The sequence below is a fragment of the Physeter macrocephalus genome, chromosome 14, assembly GCF_002837175.3.
Source record: "Physeter macrocephalus isolate SW-GA chromosome 14, ASM283717v5, whole genome shotgun sequence".
NCBI classification, from domain to species: Eukaryota; Metazoa; Chordata; class Mammalia; order Artiodactyla; family Physeteridae; genus Physeter; species Physeter macrocephalus.
Genome location: NC_041227.1, coordinates 113069451 through 113084332, shown reverse-complemented (window position 1 = coordinate 113084332; position 14882 = coordinate 113069451). Strand labels below are relative to the sequence as shown.

The following is a 14882-nucleotide window of genomic DNA, read 5'->3' as shown; positions in this document are numbered from 1 at the left end:
CGCGTCCAGAGCCTGTGCTCCACAACGGGAGAGGCCACAACAGTGAGAGGCCCAGCGTACCCCAAAAAAAAAAAAAAAAAAAAGTGCAATAAAATTACCCAATAGAGTATATGTGTGTGTATGTATGTGTATGTATATATCTCCTCCAATGTCTAAGGGTGAATATAGTGTCTTGCACAGAATATACCCTTGATTTTTTTTTTTCGAGACAGTTCAGGATGAGAACTCAGTAATAAAAGCAGGGCCACCCAGGAATGAATATCTATAGACAGGCTTTCCTATTATACTTTCTTTCTCTGAATTTAAATGCAATACCTAAGATCTGTATTCCTGGGAAATTTTCGGTACTGACACAAATGTTTAAATCTATGTATGACTACTCACCAGGAGCCATTAGTTAATATCCAAATTATTATAAGAAACAAACAAAAGCTTTTGAAAAAGCAAAGCCAGGACACAAGTATTTTTTGGTATTACCTTTTTAGTTTAATCATGTCCTCCGATGGAACCTCCAATGATTTCCATCTCAACTCTGAGTAAAAGCCAAAGTCCTTACAATAACTGAAAAGGCCCTGCACAATCTGGACCTCATTACCTCTCTGGCCTCATGTCCAATTATGTTCTCCGGAGTTCACTGTGTTCCAGCCACACTGGCCTTCTCTGCTGCTGTTCCTCAGACAGAAGAGGCTCATTCCTGCCTTAGGGCTTTGCATTTGCCCTTTTTTCTACCTGGATAACTCTTCCCCTAGATATTGTCTCGGCATACTCCCGCCCCATTGTTGGGGCTTTCCCTAATAACCACCATCTCTGTGAGGCCTTCCCTGAAACCCTTAAACATGTCATCCCCTCCCCCCCAGCCATAATCCTATTTCTCCTGCATTGCTTCATTTTTTTCTAGAGCACACAAAGTCATTTACCACACTTTACCTGAGATGTAAGAAGGCAGACTCTTGCCTGTTTTGTTGCTGTACCCAGTGTCTGGCCAAGTGGAAGATCAGAAACAAATACTTATTTAATAAACGACTGAATTAATCTCCTCTTCTTTTGGATTTCTATCCTTGAAAGATTAGACAATATACATTTGAAAAAAAGGCTTCCCTTCTCTGTAAGTCAAATTTATTAATAAAGTTTGTTTTACTAACCAGTTTCAGATTTATGCTCTTATTAGTACTGAGTCACAGGTAAGACATAAAAACTTGATACAAACTAAACTGTATTTTCCCCTAAAACAAATGTGCAGTGCACGTTTTAATGATGGCAATGCTGGGAGAGCCCAGAGAGACAAAAGACAAGAGCTCTCCTGTACTGTTGGTGCGGGTGTGTGCCGCCATAACCACTAAGGGAATTACTCAACAAGATGTAGCAACGAAGACTGAGTGATTGCTTCCTTTAGTTACACTTTTCATTACTTTAGAGTTTTGTTTTTTTTTTAATGAGCATATTTTCTTTAAAGTCAGGAAAAAAGGTGTGTTAAATAAAGAATTATGCAAACAAAATATAATTTCAAGAAGAAGGTTCTTTATATTTTGATGCCCACAGAAACAGTAAAGTCTTCTGCTATGTATCCAGATGAAATATCCCAAGACTGTGACTACAGTTAAAAGAAAAAATTATTTTTGACTTAGGAACTAAAACTTTTTATACCAGAGTTTCCAGAGTGGAAGGCAAAACAAAACTCCATGGTGTTAGTATTCCACATAAGAACATACTTTTATTCTAAAGAAAGATTTAAAATAAGAACATTTCTCTGCAGCATAAAACATGGGATTGACAGGATAAAGAGCAGGTAAAGAACTCCATTCAAACTTAGTGATTACAACATAAGGAAGAAAATTCACTGAACAATTTACTGCCTACTGAGTGATTACACATACTGCTGAGTATACAGATAGAGCTTATACTTTTGGTGGAATACTTCACCTAAAATAAAGGCAGAATAAGCCTAGATCCAAAGGTTACTTTCCGACCACAGTAACTTGTGACATGAACCATACCCTAGGACATAAATCTGAAAGAAAATACACAGGCACCTGATATTCTACAGTTATATTTATTACTAAGATTTCCATTTTAAGGTCTTATCAATTACTTTAAAAAATACTTAGCACATAAATTCTTAAAGATAGTTGATATATTCAAGAAAGGAAGTCCTACTCAAACACTTCAGCTGGCGGAGTGTATTATTAGAGAAGAGTAACGGTTTTCATTTGTAACACTTTAACATTCCAAGTGCTCAAAGCTCTGAACAGGATCCACCTTTAAAGTGGGGGAAAAAAAAAAAAAACCCTGACACATGAAAATTAAAAATACACCCTGGGAGGGCTTCCCTGGTGGCGCAGTGGTTGGGAGTCCGCCTGCCGATGCAGGGGACGCAGGTTCATGCCCCGGTCCGGGAGGGTCCCGCATGCCGCGGAGCGGCTGGGCCCGTGGGCCGTGGCCGCTGAGCCTGCGTGTACGGAGCCTGTGCTCCACGGCGGGAGAGGCCACAGCGGTGAGTGGTCCGCGTACCGCAAAAAAAAAAAAAAAATAAAAATAAAAATAAAAATAAAAATACACCCTGGGATTTCCCTGGTGGCTCAGTGGTTAAGAATCCGCCTGCCTGTGTAGGGAACACGGGTTCGATACCTGGTCCAGGAAGATCCCACATGCTGTGGAGCAACTAAGCCCGTGTGCCACAACTACTGAGCCCGCGCTCTAGAGTCCGTGAGCCACAACTACTGAGCGGAGGGGGCACAGGCGTGAGTGGTCCGCGGTCCGCAAAAAAAAAAAAAAAATAAAAATAAAAATAAAAATAAAAATACACCCTGGGATTTCCCTGGTGGCTCAGTGGTTAAGAATCCGCCTGCCTGTGTAGGGAACACGGGTTCGATACCTGGTCCAGGAAGATCCCACATGCTGTGGAGCAACTAAGCCCGTGTGCCACAACTACTGAGCCCGCGCTCTAGAGTCCGTGAGCCACAACTACTGAGCCTGCGTCCCACAACTACTGAAGGTCGTCCTCCGTAACAAGAAAAGCCACCGTGATGAGAAGCCCGTGCACCACAACGAAGAGTAGCCCCCACTCGCCGCAACTAGAGAAAGCCCACGCACAGCAACGAAGACCCAACGCGGCCAATAAATAAGTAAATAAAATAAATTTAAAAAATACACCCAACCTCACAATAATGACTAAAGTATAGTGGATTAAAGACTCCAGAAAAAAATATAAATGAAAACCAGGGACTTCCCTGGTGGCGCAGTGGTTAAGAATCCACCTGTCAAAGCAGGAGACACGGGTTCGAGCCCTGGTCCGGGAAGATCCCACATGCGGCAGAGCAACTAAGCCCATGCGCAAACTACTGAGGCTGCGCTCTAGAGCCCATGAGCCACAACTACTGAAGCCCACATGCCTAAAGCCCGTGCTCCACAACAAGAGAAGCCACCACAATGAGAAGCCCGTGCACTGCAATGAAGAGTAGCCCCTGCTCGTCACAACTAGAGAAAGCCCGCGTTCAGCAACGAAGACCCAACACAGCCAAAATAAAAAAGAAAACCATTGGTCATTGAAACATATGGTCCCTGAATAAAATTTATCTGTAATAATTCCAATCTAAGGTAAAGGCTTACATTTTTAAAATGTCTAATTTGGCTAAGAATGCTCCAAGAAACTCTTTTGTAAATATCAGCTACATTTGGTTCATGATGAATTTGTAAGACAAGAATTGAATGAACTAGGTTGGAGATCAACCAACTAAATACTAGTCCTACATTTAATGAGTGGGAAGTATTCTAGGAGTTAAAAAGTAACGAAAGAAAACATATAACGGAGAAAGGGAAAACGTGAGTAGTTACTGATGTTTATGAAAATCAGCTATTGGATATGAGACAATAAATATATAAAATGTTAAATGCAAAGGTTGCCAAATGTATCAGAGTCCATAAAGAATCCACAGGAAAAGAACATTTCAGAGCCTCTGGCCTTAGTAAAAGAAAACTGGCATTTTGGGCTTCCCTGGTGGCGCAGTGGTTGAGAGTCCGCCTGCCGATGCAGGGGACACGGGTTCGTGCCCCGGTCTGGGAAGATCCCACATGCCGTGGAGCACGGGCTGGGCCCGTGAGCCATGGCCGCTGAGCCTGCGCGTCCGGAGCCTGTGCTCCGCAGCGGGAGAGTCCACAGCAGTGAAGAGGCCCGCGTACCGCAAAAAAAAAAAAAAAAAAAAAGAAAAGAAAGAAAAAAAAAAAGAAAACTGGCATTTCAAGTTATTAGAGAAGGTTTTCCTCATCCCTTCCTCTCCTTCAAATGATGATTGTGAATACCAAAGTGGTAAACCAAATGGGAGAATTCAAATAAGATATTTAGGACAAAAATCAAACCACCCAAGCAATAACAAGGAAGAAAGAGGAGGAGGAAAAAACCATACGAGGTGGTTGTTCACTGAAGTTCTGTCTGTAATGGCAAAAAAAATGGAAACAATTTAAGTATCCATCAAAGGGGTTTGGGAAGGGGGCTTCCCTGGTGGCGCAGTGGTTGCGCGTCCGCCTGCCGATGCGGGGGAACCGGGTTCGCGCCCCGGTCTGGGAGGATCCCACGTGCCGCGGAGCGGCTGGGCCCGTGGGGTTTGGGAAAACTGTGAAATATTCATACAGAGAAATTAAAAAATGAAACAGCTGAAATGAGGGACCTAGATCTACATGTATCCAGATGGACAGATCTTGAAAAAACAAGAATAAATGAAAAAATTGACTGCAATAGAATTTATTTACACATTCACACACACACTCTGCACAGGATGCACACTAAATTTATGGTCATAGATTGTCTCTGGGGAGTGAGGTGGGAAAAAGAACTGAGAAAGTGAATGAAGAGGACTTCAGCTGAAGGTCTCACAATCTCTCTACTTTTTGTTTGGCTTTTTCTTTTTTTAAAATATTTATTTATTTATTTGGCTGCGTCGGGTCTTAGTTGCAGCATGCGGGATCTTCGTTGTGGTGCGGGATCTTTCGTTGTGGCACACAGGCTTCTCTCTAGCTGCGGCGCACGGGCTCCAGAGCGTACGCACGGCTTAGTTGCCCCTGGGCTTGTGGGATCTTAGTTCCCTGACCAGGGATCGAACCCCTGGTCCCCTGCACTGGAAAGCAGACTCTCAACCACTGGACCACCAGGGAAGTCCCCCAAAACAATGAATTCAGAGGGAAAAGTAGATTAGAAAAGCTTTAAAAAGTTGACATCAGAGTAGTCTGAATCAAACCAAAAAAGCCAAAGAATTCAGTCCAGATCTTCTCAATAATAAAAAATTTAGCTCTTGGTGAAATATTTTCCCCCAGTTGATGGGAACACAGCACCAGGGTTATTTAAGCAGAGGGAGTAAAGAGACTGACGTTATATACTTCAGTAAGAAAGCACGTTTTAAATAAGAATAATACTCATCCTAACCCAGTATATCCTCAGAGACTGTCAATCCTCACAAGGAACCATGTTTCCACGAGCACCTTCTCCTTCCTCTCCATCATCTACCTCTAATCTGAACACCTGTCCTCCCACTTTCCCTAATTTTACTCACTCTCCTCTAAGACCAACCCCTCCTTCAATCACCTCGAAGTATAGTACCTAAACTCAAAGACAGATTTTTAAAAAGAAAACTTGAGACTTTTGGAAATGATTTAAATGCTTTTTCTCCTCTTTCAAATCTGTTTTTCCTCCCTCTTGCTTCACTTTTTCCATTCCCCAACCTATTTTTTTCCTTCTTTTCTCTGGCTGACCAACAGTTGCTTTCAACTGCTAGCAAGCCTCTGGCATGTTTATACTTTTCCCTTCTTAAGGAAAAGATACTCCAAGTAAATCAAACAAAATGCCTCTCCATAGCCCAAGAGCAAATAAAGGGAAAAGAACTTAAAAGTAAAAAATACTAACCATATTTTGCTGCCTTTCATTTTCATTATGGCTAGGAATAAAGTTCTAACTACCAAATAAGAGAACAAAACCAAACTTACATTTTATCATCCTCATAGCATTTAAATTTATCTAGGATCCTCTGTTTCACAAGTCACCTTGGTTAAGAATTATAAGGCCACTCACGGGTTCGAGCCCTGGTCTGGGAAGATCCCACATGCCGCGGAGCAACTAGGCCCATGAGCCACAGCTACTGAGCCTGCGCGTCTGGAGCCTGTGCTCCACGAGAGGCGACAACAGTGAGAGGCCTGCGCACCGCGATGAAGAGTGGCCCCCGCTTGCCACTAGAGAAAGCCCTCGCACAGAAACGAAGACCCAACACAGCCAAAAATAAATAAATAAATAAATAAATAATTTTTAAAAGAATTATAAGGCCACTGAGAATAGGTCTGTACAGTTGAGTACTACAGCCTAATGGAAACCATAACCTCAAGATTCACAGTAGAGATACAACTGGAGCACTCCCGCTCCCATCTTCCTTGTCTTTTTATTTTTTTATTTTTTGGCCATGCTAATTTTCTCTGTATCATTCAAACTTTAGCACACGTGCTGCCAAAGCGAGCGCTTCCTTATCTTCTTTAAAAGTACTTCTAAGGTCCTTTTGTGGTAAATGCTTTAAGCTATATAACCATTCCCTCACAAGCAGTATTCAACGCTTCACCACCATCTTCCAAGTACTTTGACATTCATGATCTTATTTGGGATTTATTAACAGCTCTGTGAGGCGTGCACGGCAAGTATTTTACAAATAAGGAAACAGAAGCTCAGAGGTTGCAATCTACCACGGTTACATGGCTATTAAGGGGGCTGAGTTAAGACTGAAGTCTTTCAACTTCTAATCCAATAGTTTAATTCCTGTGACTAGGTGATTCTTAGATGAGGTATTATTCAACACAGAGGAACTGGAAAAATACCCGATAGAAGATACATATATATATGTGTGTATATATATATATATGTATATATATATACATATATATGTATATATATATGTGTATATATACATGTGTGTATATATATATATACACACACACACACACACACACACACGCACCCTAGCTTTCAATTCTGATTTTGTTTTCAAGTGGCAACTCTGTTGAAAACTATGCTCTTTTGTTCTAACAAATTCTGAGCACAATTATTAATGACACCTGGGCAAACTGTTGATAGGCTCATGCCTACTTTCAAGACTAGAACCTGGGAACAAATCATATGTCCTCATACTTTTTTAAGGACTTTCCATATTTTAGCACCTAATCATCATTAATTTTTAAAAATAAAATGTCTACTTTTCTAACATGCCAGAGTATTTTCTAGTCTGAGTTTACAAAAATCCAGTGTCTTTCCCCCAGGAGATCTCTCTCTCCTTTGCCACAAGCTTACAGAATTAAAAAGCACAATTTCTATCATTCCTTATTTATATTCATTTGAAAAGTCTAACATGACTAAAATACTAAATGGCATCATCTTCTATCCAGTTGCTCAAGCCAAAACCCCTATCTTCTCATATCCCAACTATCAGCAAGTCCTGTCAGCTGTCTGGCTTCCTAATACAGTCCACATTTATCCATCTCAAATTTTACCCATCTCTGTGCAGTTTTCTCTCATCTGAACCAGTGTTAACTGGTGTCTAACTGATCTTCCAGCTTCCTCTGTAGCACAATCTATTTGCCACACAGTAGTCACAATGAACTTTAAAAAGGTAAATCAGATCATGTCCCTCTTCCATTTAACCACACTTAGAATAAAATTCAGTCTCTTTACCTGACCCTATAGGGTCCTATAAAAACCGGTCCATTATGCCAAATTTATCACCTATCCCTCACTCCAAACACACTGACTGGCCTTCTTTCTATAAATAAGCCAAGCCTGTTTCCATCTCAGGGTCTTAGTGCTATCTTCCCTCAGCCTGGAAGACCCTTCTCCTAGTTATTCACATTACCTAGTTATTCACATAACAAGCAAGTAGCTTCTTGTTATTTATGTTTAGCTCAACAGTCATCTCTTTTAAAAAAGGCCTCCTGGGGACTTCCCTGGTGGTCTAGTGGATGCGACTCCATGCTCCCAATGCAGAGGGCCCAGGTTCGATCCCTGGTTGGGGAGCTAGATCCCTCAAGCATGCCGCAACTAAGAAGTCCTCATGCCGCAGCGAAGATCCCTCGTGCCGCAACCAAGACCCGGCACAGCCAAAATAAATAAATAAATTTTTTTCTTTTTTTAAAATTAGAAATAAAAAAGGCCTTCTGTGACCACAGCCAAAAGTAGCAGCCCCATCCCTACTCTTCCATGGATTTGTTTTGTGTGAATTAATCCTCTACACTGTCTACAGTTTATAGAGCCTGATCATCTTCTGAGTGCACTTATAATACTGACATTCTGGTCCTGCAAGTCTGAAAACCAGAACCTAGACAGTGGGGGCTCTGCTGAGATAATGCCCAGTTCAAAGTCAGAAGCAGCCCCTGGTCTTTTTCTTGTTTGGGTCCAACAGAAACTTGATTAAACTTTCTTTCTTCTTTTGGGTGTAAAAATTTTTAACAAAGCCATCCTTGATCTTTGAAACTTTTCTTATTGTATCCACTTAGGCTTCTCTTTTAAAAAATTATAATATCAAGCCTGTAGACTCTGTCTTGCCTTAAAGAAATCACTAGTTTTTCTGACCACTAAGCCTTATTCTGTAGTACATAGTTTATTTTCTATCAATTAAGGAAAACAACTGATCATAATGGGACTGGGAGCTGAGATCTGTTTTCTGAGATGGGAAACTGGCTTACAAGTAGAAAAATAAAAGGTAGACGTAAAAGCATTTTTGGAGATGGAGATATAAATAATAACAAAAATTGTAACAAATGCCTTTTAGGTGATAGTAAAAAAACAAGAAAACTTGGTAATGCTACTTAATTCTTCAGGAGTAAAAGACTGAAGTGATCTGAGTAAAGTGAAGGGAGTTCTCTGCTATTAGCCTGAATACTCTTTGAGGGCAAGGGACTTGTACCCAGCTAATCCTGTATTATGCCTGGCACATAGAAGGTGCTTCATAAACATCTGGTGAATAAAGGAATTAGCAAAATATTCTAGAGATATAAAAGGATTTAATGAACACCCAGTAAAATGTTTTACAGATTGTTTTCCAGTCTTACCTAATGCGACTGTTCAAATTAAGTCAACTGTCAGGATACCCAATTCTACTGCTCAGTCTACATTCGCAACAGAATTAAAATGGCTATAGAAACTGGATTCCTCCCCAAGGATGTGAGGTTACAAAGATAAATTTGCAACTCTATTTGTTCTTGGCCCTCTGTAACCTCTTCTTCCTTTCAATTCAACCAAACCTTAACTGATTAAAGCTGCACAGATTTGACTGTGATCCTCAAGATGTAAAAAGGCTCTTTTACTCTATTTCCTGAAAACCCTTTCCTTCAAAGCAACGAGTCATCTTATTAGCTGAATCAAATTATTATCAAATAGAGGTCCCATTTTGGAAGAGGCTTATGGATTATTTAAATTTTGGAAGACTAAGATTTTCCCACCTATACAACTAGCAGAGTCACAGCAAAAAATAGATTTTTATCCTAAGTCCAACAACTACTCTGAGCATTAATAAATGTGTTTCCATTGCTTGAGCCCTAAAGTCAATCAACCATAAAAAATATTCATTGAATACAGTTTGGATGTCCAGTCCCATGTAAAATCACCAGCCTCACTACTACCAATTTCTTTGCTTGGTTTGAATTAAGAGAAAATGTTTCTGGCCTTGAAGAGCCAGGAAAAGACTCAACTTATAGTTAAAAGAAGAACTCATATTTTCAAGAACTGAGAGTTCCTCCTCAATATATAAATTTTCCTCCTTTAAACAATTTCCCTACCATCCTTTTCAGTATACTTGGTCTTTAAATAGGAAGCCATTTAGAAGACACAAAAATTATTTCTCCATCTATTCATCCCTGGAAACTAGATGGAACAAAAACTCAGTAAAATCAGTTTTAAAAATCTAGATAGTCAGCAAGTATTCAAACCAAAAAGGGAAGCTTTGGACTCTAGACACAAATTCATTTCAAATATTAAAAACTTACAGAACTCATAAATAAACTCATTTTTAAGGAAAAGTTACAAAATGTAGGTAAGAGTTAACACTACCACTTTACCTTTATTGCCAGAGGTAGTTACATGAAGATCTGTCTCACAAAGGTCAACATTTTACTGGGTCTTTCAAAATCAATTCTTCACAATGAGAAATGGACATCAGTTAAATAAACTGTTAGAACAGAACAGAACAGAACAAGTCAATATATTCATAAGCTCTTGCTGTCCTTGGGACCTGAATTCTAGTGTAGGCTTTGTAGATACTTTGCTAAATCTAAGTTTTCTTATATTTAAATTGAGGGCAACTGTCCAAGGCTCTCTAAGCTCCCTTCTAGAACTAAAGTTCTATGACCCTTTGGAAAAACTGTTAAAATTACATCTGCCTCTCTACATATATGCGTTTTAAAAAATAAAAGCAATATGTACTCAGTATAAATAATTCAAAAGTTATAGGAAACTATAATTGAAAAGTAAAAGTTACCTTCCAGACACCCAAATCCCTCTTTCCTAAGCCTAAAGACAACCACTGTTTTCTTTTGTAGCCTCAGAAACAAGCAAAAAAACACACAAAACCAAAAAAAGGCATGTACCAGCAAACAGACAGACACACACACACACACACACACACACTCATACTCCTTGGAGGCACACACATACCTTGATCCTTCTAAAGGCTGCAAGGAATTCCACTGTACCCTGATGTGTGGTTTCTGGGTTTTTGCTACTGCAAACAATGTAGCAAATAGGTGTAACTGAACATAAATGCAGCAAGCCCAAGTCTAAGCACTGTTTATTTTGATAGATAATGCCAAATTGCTCAACAAAATGTTGTACCAATACATACTCCCCATCCACATGACTGACTGCTCAATTCTCCCACACCTTTGAGTACAAGGAAGCACAAAGAGTAGGTGAGAGTGAGCAACTTGTACTGCAGATTCTATTAATTCCAAGGAGATCAAGTTCTATCTTAGATCAGGATGTGGATTTAATAGCATGTATGGCTAAATTCCTCCACATATAATCTGGCCACTTTCACCCAGAGATGGGTATCAGTACACTGAAAAATCAATTTAGTTCCTTATCTTCTTCACTGCCAGAGGATCCCTATTAATTCAGCTGTTTATTCCCAAGTTAAATGGAATAGTACATGATCTCAGAGTTGATAAGTGTTAACAGAGCACACAGAAGTAACTCCTGGTGTATTTTTAAAGTGTTTTTTAATTAAATAATTGGTATAATGTCTAGCATGGAGTAGATACTCAATAAGTAACTGTTAATTAAATTAATGAGTGTCATCCACTTTGAAAATATCATCTTAGTTTAGTAGGAAGTATTTGCAAAGGACCATATAAACATCAGGCAACTACAGGAGGAGCACATGAGTTTCTAAAAACAAAGTACACATATATAAAAGTTCTCATTTTACTTTTCTATAATTTGTTATTTTAAGTATTTCTTACATCTTCAGTTGTAGTATGCCATCCCATGGGGGGAGGGAGCAACAACTTTGGTCTTACACTGATATGTGGAAAAAGAAATTTTAAAAAAATTTTAGAACCAGGGAAATGAGGTATATCTAATGCAGTATGTTTTCAGCAGAAGCTCCCTCTAATTTTATAAGAAAAGTGGGAAAACACAATTTAGGAACACCCACTATGAAATTATTCCCAACACATAATCTTTCATTTCCTCATCCAAGTAAACCAACCACACCCAACACTAAATCTCTTAAGAAAACTGCCCCCAGTTTCTTCTATTATCAGGGGATCACTAAAAAAAAAAGCCTCACAGTTTTAAGGATCAACACGAAGCACTCAAACCAAAGCCGACCTTACACTTACACGTAAAACTCACCAAACACAGCAAGTCCTATGCTAAGGGCCAGAAGCATCTTTCAAAATGAGGGAAGTCTTCTCAGCCCTTGCTCTGACTACAGCACAAATTATTAATGGGGCCCAACTCCAGACACTGGGTTCAGAGCAGATAATCCAACAAGGCATCAACTAGGAAAGGGAGGGGCAGTTGTAGTACATGGGACACGAAGTCAAATATAAGGGTTACCTGGCAAGGGTCCTGCCCATGACATTATCAGAAAATCACGTGGGAGGTCCCCAAATTCCACCACCAAAAAAACACCCTTACCTGTGGGCCCTTTAAGATTGGCTGCAGCTGAAAAAAAATTAAAGTCTTCTAGGTGCTAGCAAATTCTACCTAATGGAGTTCAACATCCCATCTACCAGAATGAACTCCACATATTAGAAGACAAAAATTTTAGGTTAACAGTTTTCAAATAAAAATTATAAACCACAGAAAAAAAAATATTACAATCACATAATCAAAGAGGCAGGCCTCAGACTGAGATGAAACAGTTACGCCCTTCAATACAATCTACAGTTTCCAAGACACACAAGAATCTGTTTCTTGGACTTGAGATTGGTATTAAGTGGCAATGGATTAAGACAGAAAAATGACTACCTGAAACTAAACCAAAAATCAAATCCAAAGACACTCAAGTTAACACTGAGCTTGCACATACTGTCACTAACAAACTAAAGCAACTATTAGTAGGGCTGCTATGTTAAATGGCAAACTACTATGACATAAAACAACGGGTCATAATTGGCTGGTAGACATTCTGATAACCAAAGTGCATATTTATTGGTTACTGCCCATACTTGCCAGAAGAGTTCAGCCAATCAGATCATGTAATACAAATTACTTCCAAAGGTAAGCAGTAGTTTACTTCTTTCCCCCACTGTATGAGTTTTTAATGAGCACGCACTCCATACAAGGCAAAGCAGTCAAGGCACAGTCCAGTGGAGGAAGGGAGGTGTCTTAGTTTTCCATTGCTGCATAACAAATTATCAAAAATTGAAATTACATGTTCAGTGTCTTTAAGACTGCCACATAATTTATAATTAACCCAATCACTCCTATAAATATCTCATGTCTATAAACTTTGACTTTCCCAACTGTTGTTAATTTCGCTAATTCAAAATATTTTTGTTATTCTTGGCATTAGGATACTTTTATCCTCATTCTTTATTCTAGAATGAAATTATAACCTTTATTTCAATCCCTACCATACTTGAAGGAGATGAAAACATTCAAAAAGAAATTTTTTACAATTATTTTAAAAAATACTGTAGATATCTATGGTGAAAAATCATTCACAATTTATTGGTGGAAAAAAAGACTGGGTCAGTATAATCTGTAGACTCTTCAGATCCTTTCATGCCTCTCTGTCTTCAAGTAGTGATAACCAAAGTAGGAGAAGGATGTATAAATTTAAATCCACCCATTTTCTTATTTGTCAGGTTGGTCAAAGAATTGGTGAGAAAGTTTAGAAAAATTTGTTAATATGAGACTCTGGCATTATGAAAAGTTCTAAACAGATCCCGTTAAAAGGATACAAAAGTATCGATAGAACCCTGGATGCATTTATTTATTTATTTAGCATTTTTATATACAGTATAATTTACCTTTTTGCGTACAAAATTTTTGACAGAATTCACATGTAACCACCACCAAAATCAGAATACAGAACAAAATATATGCTTTCAGGCAAGTTATTAATACTCAAAAAAACTCCCTGTACCTCAGACTCCTCACCTGTAAAACACAGGTAAGAATACCTCCATCATAAGGTTACTGTGAAGATTAAATGAGTTAAATACAAGTAAAATGCTTAGAGCAGAGCCTAACACATAATAAGTGCTCAGGAAACATCAACTATTGTTATCAGTTTTTTTTTTTTTGGTTTATTTGTTTTTTATTTATTTTTGGCTGCTTTGGGTCTTCATTGCTGCACATGGGCCTTCTTTAGTTGTAGCGAGCAGGGGCCACTCTTTGTTGCAGTGTGCAGGCTTCTCATTGCGGTGGCTTCTCTTGTTGTGGAGCACGGGGTCTAGGGCGCGTGGGCTTCAGTAGTTGTGGCTTGCGGGCTCTAGAGCACAGGCTCAGTAGTTGCGGCGCACAGGCTTAGCTGCTCCGCAGCATGTGGGATCTTCCCAGACCAGGGCTCGAACCTGTGTCCCCTGCATTGGCAGGCAGATTCGCAACCACAGCGCCTAGTTTTTTAATAATACTCTGACACTAGGAGGGGAAGGGACTGAGCAGACACATTTTCTAGGTGATGGAAAAGACTGCCCCTCAATGTACCTTAATAAAACCCTCACCATGTACCTTAATAAAACGGCATTCTGGTTTATCTGTCAGCCCAATGTGAGTTTGGCTAGCCACTTTTCTCTGAGACCAGTCAACTCTGGTGCACCGAAGAAACAAGTTTACTTGAAAAACTGAGGAATGGATCCTAAATCCTAAAGGCCCAAAGAAGTTAACAGCATCCTGAGAAGGCTTGTCAGAAGAGCTAGTCAGTCAGCTTATGACCTTGGTTCCCTCTAAAAGGCAACACTGGTCAAATATGCTTCAGTGAAAAGAATGTGATGCTAGGAGGGAGATACTTGAAGTATACCACAAATTAGCTTTAACACAATTATGTACTTTAAAGAGAAAGTCTGAGTTTTAAAAAGTACTAGTCAGGGCTTCCCTGGTGGCGCAGTGGTTGCGCGTCCGCCTGCCGATGCAGGGGAACCGGGTTCGCGCCCCGGTATGGGAGGATCCCACATGCCGCGGAGCGGCTGGGCCCGTGAGCCATGGCCGCTGAGCCTGCGCGTCCGGAGCCTGTGCTCCGCAACGGGAGAGGCCACAACAGAGGAAGGCCTGCATACCACAAAAAAAAAAAAAAAAAAAAAAGTACTAGTCAGTTCTCAATTATCCACACAATGATAAATTGGTGTGAATATAAGTTTGGATGTCGGTGGGAATAAGACCACTTCACATTCAGCTTGAGTAGAAAAAAGTTGTTGTT

The 14882-nt window shown here is 39.7% G+C and overlaps 1 protein-coding gene across 4 annotated transcripts in view; it reads right to left on the bottom strand.

The window, feature by feature from the left end:
• The window catches only part of SPOP (speckle type BTB/POZ protein), a 78441-nt gene that overhangs the window by 34672 nt on the left and 28887 nt on the right, over positions 1 to 14882 (bottom strand). For 2 of the 4 annotated variants that reach the window (XM_007128533.4, XM_007128532.4), the window contains exon 2: positions 10072 to 10181. The exons of the other annotated variants lie outside the window; for them this stretch is intronic. The gene's annotated coding sequence lies outside the window, so the exon portion shown is untranslated. The remainder of the gene's footprint in view (positions 1 to 10071; positions 10182 to 14882) is intronic. 4 annotated transcript variants of the gene reach the window in all.